Raw genomic sequence first — 7,646 nt, 5'->3', positions numbered from 1 at the left:
GATACCAACAAAATGTATTTATTGTTTTTAAAATATATATTACCCCTAATTAACAATTAAGAATTTTTCAAAGCGAAAGTACAAAAATACACATTTTGTACTCCGAGATAGAAAGACTTCTAAAAATTATTATGAGCAATTTCATAAAAAGTGAATCATTAAAAAATAATTGCCTTAGTGGAACTAAATATAAAAACTCTTTAAATTATCTCAATTCTAGTGAAGTCTATTTGTAGTCCGGTCAAAATAGACATGCGTATAAGGGGGAAATAGCAAAAATTCCCACAAAGCTGAATTTTGGTGGAGAGCTAGGGTTGGCCATTAGAAGCAACGTCCTAAAAGTCCCCATCGATCCCAAGTGGGCAAAACTAGTTATTCGGGGTCAAAGGTCATTTTTGGAGGCATTATTCAATTTTTTTATTTTTTCTCAAAAACGGTAAGACCTAGCAAAAGCCGGCTAAAGTAAAAGTTGTAGATTCAATTATTGTCTACAAGAGTGGTCTTTATGATTCTTAAAAAAGACTTACCATTTTCGAGATATCGCGATCTAAAGGTAAAATAAAAAATTAGCCGCGTAAGTACATTGTGGGGCGAACCGGTTAAAGTAATGACACTATGTGTTAGATAATTCCGTAAGCTTTCAAACGATATCCACTTTGCAGTAATCGGTTCAGTAGAACCGGGTCTAACCCGGTTTTTAAATTTGGCCTTTCTGGCCGAATAATTGGCGAACCGGATCCGCAACCGTTGAAAATTATACATTTCCGTAATCAGCGCCACAATCCCTACCTTCGGACAAAACTTGAAAAAAAATCGGAGAGTTTTCGTTGGGGTCGTTCCCGTTGGGCTTTCGATTATACATGTGGGTTAAATGGGCTATTTTTGCATAAAATGACTCTAACATTGAATAACTCTACTAAACACGCTCCGATTTTGTTGGAATTTTTTTAGAAGATAGCTATAATTTCGCTCTTCAAGAAAATATATATTTTTTGGGGACAGACCCGATTACTTCGCTTATTTTAGCCGGTTCGTCTGAATATGTGCATATTTCCCTTATAAGTGCATTACAACAGCTATACCTCAAGAATGGTTCCTTCTAGGAAAAAATTATAGGTCAAACTTGTAGATAATTTTTCTGTCTACAATATTTACTTTAGTCACTTTTTGATTAGATCAACCGTTTGCAAAAAATAAATCCGAAAACCTAAAAACCCTTGAAATTTGACCTTTGACCCCGAATAATTTTTTTTTGCACACAGGGGATAGATGGGGACTTTTAGGACATTGCTTCTAATGACAAACCCTAGCTCTCCACCAAAATTCAGCTCTGTGGAAATTTTTGCTATTTCAAAATCTATTTTGACCGGACTACAATCGCTGCATCTCGATACGTTTAACTATATTGATCTGCTTGTGTATCAGATACGGCTCGTGGTTCATACGACGTCGGTATTCACCGTCAATGCAGATTGGCCCGTACATCTTTCGAAGAATTTTTCTCTCAAACACACCAAGCACTGCCTTATCTGCTTGTGTAAGTACCCAGGCTTCGGAACCATACATTAGCATAAGTAGTATCAGTGTTTTTTTAAAGTGTTGTTTTGTTTGAAAGGCTGTCTCCTTGTCTGAAACCTCTTTTGGTACGGAATTGTTCGGAGATGTTCTTTCCTATTTTAACTGTGGACCTAGTATCAGTTAAAGTCATCTTACAAAGCCGAATGAGATTTACGGGGATAGCAAATGCAGGCATGGCTTGGAATACCTTTGGGCGTAGGGGACACCCCCTACTACCCAAAGCCTGCGTTATTGCTGACTTTACCTCATCTTAGCTGGGCGGTATACATTCAATACCATCTTCTGGGATTGGATCGGTGGTATCTTCGTCGTCTTCGCTACTATTGGGCACCAACAGTTTGGAAAAACGATCTTTCCATATCCTGAGCACACTATCTGTATCAGTTACCAAATTACCTTGTTGGTCTCTACAGGAGGATGTGCCTGTACCAAAGCCATAAGTTTGAGTTTTTACTTTTTCGGACTTCATTCTGGCTCCTGTATTAGGATTATGTTCGTAGAGCATTTCGACCTTCTATTTCACTTCCTTCAATGTCCTTTTCGTCTTTTATTTTACGAGCCGCTATAAAAGTACCACAATATGACGTTTTTCAGCTTCGAAATGTTCTGCAAAAATGTCGCTCAGAAAATTTTAGGTACTGCTCGCATTGACAACTAATCAATTTTGTCGCGTTTTCGTGGTCGTTTTAGCCGTACCTAAAATTTTCTGAGCGACATTTTTGCAGAACATTTCGAAGTTGAAAAGCGTCATCCATTTAAAGTTAGTTAAGACGCATCGTGTACGACATTGTTTTGTAAGGAAGCGATACATGCAGTTCATTGTGTCAGTTTCAACTTCTATATATAACAAGTAAAAAAGTATCAGTCGGCTTTGCCGACAGAGATATACCCTCAGCCTGTGTGGATTGAGATACTTTACCAAAAACTACACAAAAAAACTTATGTATTTAGGGGGTTTTCAAAACGTTGGCCGTATGCACCGACAAAAGTATGGATAGGATTAAAGCTCAAAATTTTGCGGGGAAATCGATAGATAGGGCTTTTTTTATCACACTAGCCTGCGAGAAACATAATATAGCTATTTACGGTAATATATTGGGTTCGAGCCTTCCAGGCACTACATATGGTATCATAGGAGTTTTTTACAATTTCGGGCTCTTTTCTCAAGAAGTCTGGACTTGCACCTGAAAAAACTTTTACTGACGTTATTGAAACAGCGAATGCAACTTGATTCAAGAAAAATCAAAGTTATTCGAGAGCAGGTCTTAAAGTGAATTTATCCAAAATTTTGTGTGGGAGGTACCCGAAGGAGTGGATAAATATAGCCCATATTCAAACCTGATATACATATGGTAGAAATTTTAGGATGTGTAAAGTATGGACCAAATCGGTCACTCCCATCAAGAGTTATCGTGTGCACAATTTTTCCAAACATTTTTGAACTTTTGTGGGGGAGGTACCTGAAGGAGTGAAATGATATGACTTATCTTCGGACATAAACTAAGTATACACAAAATATTACAAAGACCAAATTGTGGACCGAATCGGCAGATCCGTTCGAGAGTTATCTTGCGCTCCAACCACTACACACGGTGTCATAGGTCTTTTTTGTAGCTTTCAGGCTATTTTCTCAGGAAGTATGGACTTGCCCCTGATGAAGATTATACCGTTATGTGGGGGGCAGTGGATGCAAGTTGCTACAACAAAAATCAAAGCGATTCTTGAACAGGCCCTAAACTGAACTTTACCGAAATTGTGTGTGGGAAGTACCCGATTGAGTCTCGACATTGTCAGTGAACTATAAGCATTTATACCAAAATTAAACTGACAGCGCCAACTCCTTTTATATTTGGCCACCGTTTATTTGAACTCGCGACATAGTGCAGCGTATTTTTGAGGTTATGCGCCATTATCTCGGGAACTATGGACTTGCCCTCGAATAAAATTACAATGACGCAACGGTGGCCGCACGAGCATCCTCTTACAAAAAATTTCATAACGATTCGTGAGGTGTCACTAAACTGCCTTTATTTCAAATTTTGTGTGGGAGGTACCTGAAGGAGTGGACCGATATAATCCAGATTCGAACCTGATGTATGCCTAGAGGTAGTATTACCATATGCAAAGTTTGGTTCAATTCGGTTACTCCCTTCGTGCGCACAAGTTTTGCGACAATTTTTGAACATTTGTGGGGGAGGTACCTGAGTGAGTGGACCTATATGGCCCATCTTCGAACTTAAATCAAATCTGGACAAAATATTTCGATATCCAAAATTTGAACCGAATCGATTGATCCGTTCGAGAGTTATCGTGCGCACCAGACAGACAGACAGACGGACGGATATTACTAGATCTACTCAAAATTGTCTGAAACGGATATCGTACAAACATACTTGGGGTCTAAAACCATTATTTCGATGAGGCACATTTTTGGCCGTATCAAAGTGTAAATACCCTCTTTAGCCTGAAGGCTGAGGGTATAAAAAATGGTAAAAGCCAGGAAAAAGTCATAAAGGTCAATCTTGTAAAGAATTTTCATAGCAATAATATTTGCTCTAATCCTATTTCAATATGACAAAGCAAAGTCGTGATTTTTCTCATCCATTGTAGTTTCAGAATCCGCAAAAACTTCCTAGGTGTAAGCAACTTTCATTTAAAGTTGGTTCAGGCGCACCGTGACATATAAGTGTGTTTTCCTTTATAGTTTTAGTTTGTTTATAAAGAACTAGCTGACCCGGTCCGCGTTGCTGGCCCGTTGTTTGGGTTCTCCGTGTAAACTTTAGTTATCTATCCAGTATTGATACACCCATAATTAGGCATCCCTCTAGAAACTTCATAATATAAATCAATGTTTTGACATAAATTCCATATAATGGTATCCCCCAAATTTAAGATATAAAATCTCTTTTATTATACCCTTCACCATCATTCGACAGTTTAAAGCACTTTGTGACCCACATATAATGGTCGGTGCACGTCAATTAACATTGCTATATATTGGATTGTTGGTCTCGGTTGGGGTCGTAATTATTACTGCAAAGAATTGTTGGTATAGGTCCACGTTTTGATATAGCTCCCATAGAACGGTACCGGCTGATTTTCGCTATTTTTGAGGATTTAACATCATTATCACACCGAAATGGCTGAAATCTGGTTTAAATATATTTTAAAGAGGAGAGCATAAATATTCGTATCGACCGAAAGACACGCCTTTTATTTGCGCTCGGTATGTTACAGTAATAGGTTCACGTTTTGATATAGCATAAAACAGTACCTCCCGATTTTCGATAGTTCAGAGATATAGCCACTGTTCAGTATACGTCCTCGTTTTGATATAGCTCCCATAGAACGGTGGCGCCAGATTTTCGCTATTTTTGGTGGATTTAACCTCATTCAGGCCGATCGAACGTAACGCTTTTTTTCTTCGCGCTCTATATGCAATAGTGGTAAAATACCCCTCAGCGAAATGTATGGTCCTTCGGGATATGTATGGCAACATTTATATAATTCATAAACAAAATTACTTCTATAAATTGTAGTTGTTATTATCGCGATTTTGCTGTATTTAAAAAATGTATCTTTACCTAGCTATTCCAAGGACAGAAATCAATGCTCATGAAGTTTCACTTCCCACATTTTAGATTTTATCCGTAATTATAATATTTTCAAAAATCGAACACGATCGCGGTATTCTGATTCCAATGATGATATTGTATTGTATATCAATAACTTTGTCTGATTTCCAATGGATCTTTCTGGAATTTCGATCTTGTGACATATCAAGTTATCCGGATTTTACTGTATTCCAAAATGTGGAGTTGATCGCGCTGTCCCACTTATTGTTTAGTGTTCAGCGTTTATAGCGTTTTTTAGGCACGCTTACAAAATTATGTATATTATCTGAAATAATAAATGTTTGCAAATTTCGTGATGACCGCGATATTTCACTTTTCGCGATATTTCACTTCCGCGAAGACCATTCAGGGTCAAGACAGTAATTACAGTAGTATTGCAAACAATCTGTAAACAATACGTTCAAAAATATCAAGGACTTCAGATTTAAAAAAAAAAAAAAAATTGAAGGAGAACCTCCGGTCACTACACTTAGCCGTATTAAAATAGCTCACGACCGCGCTATCCCACTTGTTCAAGCTAGTGTTTATATCATTTTTGTGTCACGCTTACTAAAATTATGTATATTAATTGAAATAATACATTTTTGAAAACTTTGTAATGACCGCGATCATTCAGGGAAAACAATCTGTAAACAATACGTTCAAAAATATCAAAGATTTCAGATTTTCTTAAAAACATTGTGGGGGAGGACCACCGGTCAAAACAGCTTACGACAGTTCTAATTAATTGAAATAATACATTTTTGAAAATTTTGGTATGACCGCGATTTTCACTTCCGCGACGACCATTCAGGGTCAAGACTGTAATTACCATAGCATTGCAAACAATTTGTAAACAATATATTAAAACGTATCTTGAATTTCGCGGTTTTCTTAAAAAAATTGTGGGGAGGACCTATTCTCAGACCTAAAAACTCCACATACAAAATTTCATAAGATTTCCCAATCGATTTTTCGGAATTTCTATATCGGGATTTTACTGTATTCCAAAATATGGCGTTGACCGCGTTATCCCACATATTGAAGCCAGTGTTTTAGCGGTTTTGTAGTCACGCTTACTAAAATTAAGTATATTATCTGAAATAATACATTTTTGAATAATTTGGGATGACCGCGATATTTCAATTCCGCGACGACCTTTCAAAAGAATATATAGCCCATTTTCACCACCGGTGTTCCCAGTACATTATCTGAAATTTTCAAGAAAATCTATTCAGCCGTTTTTGAGTCTATTCGGAACATACAAACATACTAACATACACACATTGCCTTTTATATATTAAGAAGACTACCTTTACCTTCCATGCTACAAAATGTTGCAACCATCATTGACAATTATTAAAATCATGATAGAAGAATTCCCATTTTTTAATTGATGCAAATTACGATGCTGTACGGGGGTTTGAAGTTTATCTGCTACCTTTGATTAGGAGTAATACCTCGAAATATTGATCTCTTTAATTGATCAAATCGGACAAAGTCGCCAACAACTATTTCTAATGCGTTTGGTATATTTTCTTTCTTAATACAATTTTTTAATTTTTTGAAGAAATATGTATGTACATTGGCGGCCATCCAATTAAGTTCAATAAATTCAGTTTAATTGTTTACTCGATTTCATTTAAAAATGTGAAGATTTTGATGAAATAAATTTTCTATATAAGGTATTGCTAGAAGCACTATCGAGTGATGTCAAAACGTGCTGAGATTCCCCATATGTGGGGGAAGTACAACCCACTTTTCTAAAATTAGTCCATATTAGCCTGGGCAGCTAATTGGGGACATTATTAGTATCATCAACAATTACCGCTCCATACTGGATGTAGATTTCCCCTTAAGTTACTTATTAACCAGTTTGGATGAGTCATTAGGCTGAAAATCCTATTTGAAGGATGAGTTATGAACAGTGTTGCCGAATTTGACGATTTATCGTCATTTTGACGATTTTTTGGCTCAAAATAGCAAAATGACGATTTGACGATTTTACCCCTATAATTGACGATTTTTAGCCTAAAAAGTCTTAAACCAGATATTGTCTCTTTACCCACAAATCTTGCCATGGATACGTTTACATTATATTGATTAACATGATTTTTCTTTGAAAGTAACGGTGAATAACAAAATAAAGCAGCTACTTGTAGTGTAAACGTCATTGATACTTGTTTGATCGCTCTCATTTAGGTATGGTTACGTGGATGTGTTTACGATACCTTTTGTAGTAATTGCAATATTGTTTACATGTCTTCATTTCATAGTAACAAATAGTTTGACACAGCTGAAAAATTCTATTGAAAAGGAAAGTTTTCTAATTAGTGTAAAGAAAAAGTTTATAATAAAAGAAAGCGCGTGAAGAAAAAACCACAGGAAAATAGAAATATGTACAAATATTTGGAAAAACCACGTAAGTTTTAATGGTATAAAGCATAAGAATGT

Source organism: Musca autumnalis, unplaced genomic scaffold, assembly GCF_047663935.1.
Source record: "Musca autumnalis isolate F117 unplaced genomic scaffold, ASM4766393v1 scaffold_2, whole genome shotgun sequence".
Taxonomy (NCBI): domain Eukaryota; kingdom Metazoa; phylum Arthropoda; class Insecta; order Diptera; family Muscidae; genus Musca; species Musca autumnalis.
Note: the sequence above shows the minus strand (reverse complement) of the source record.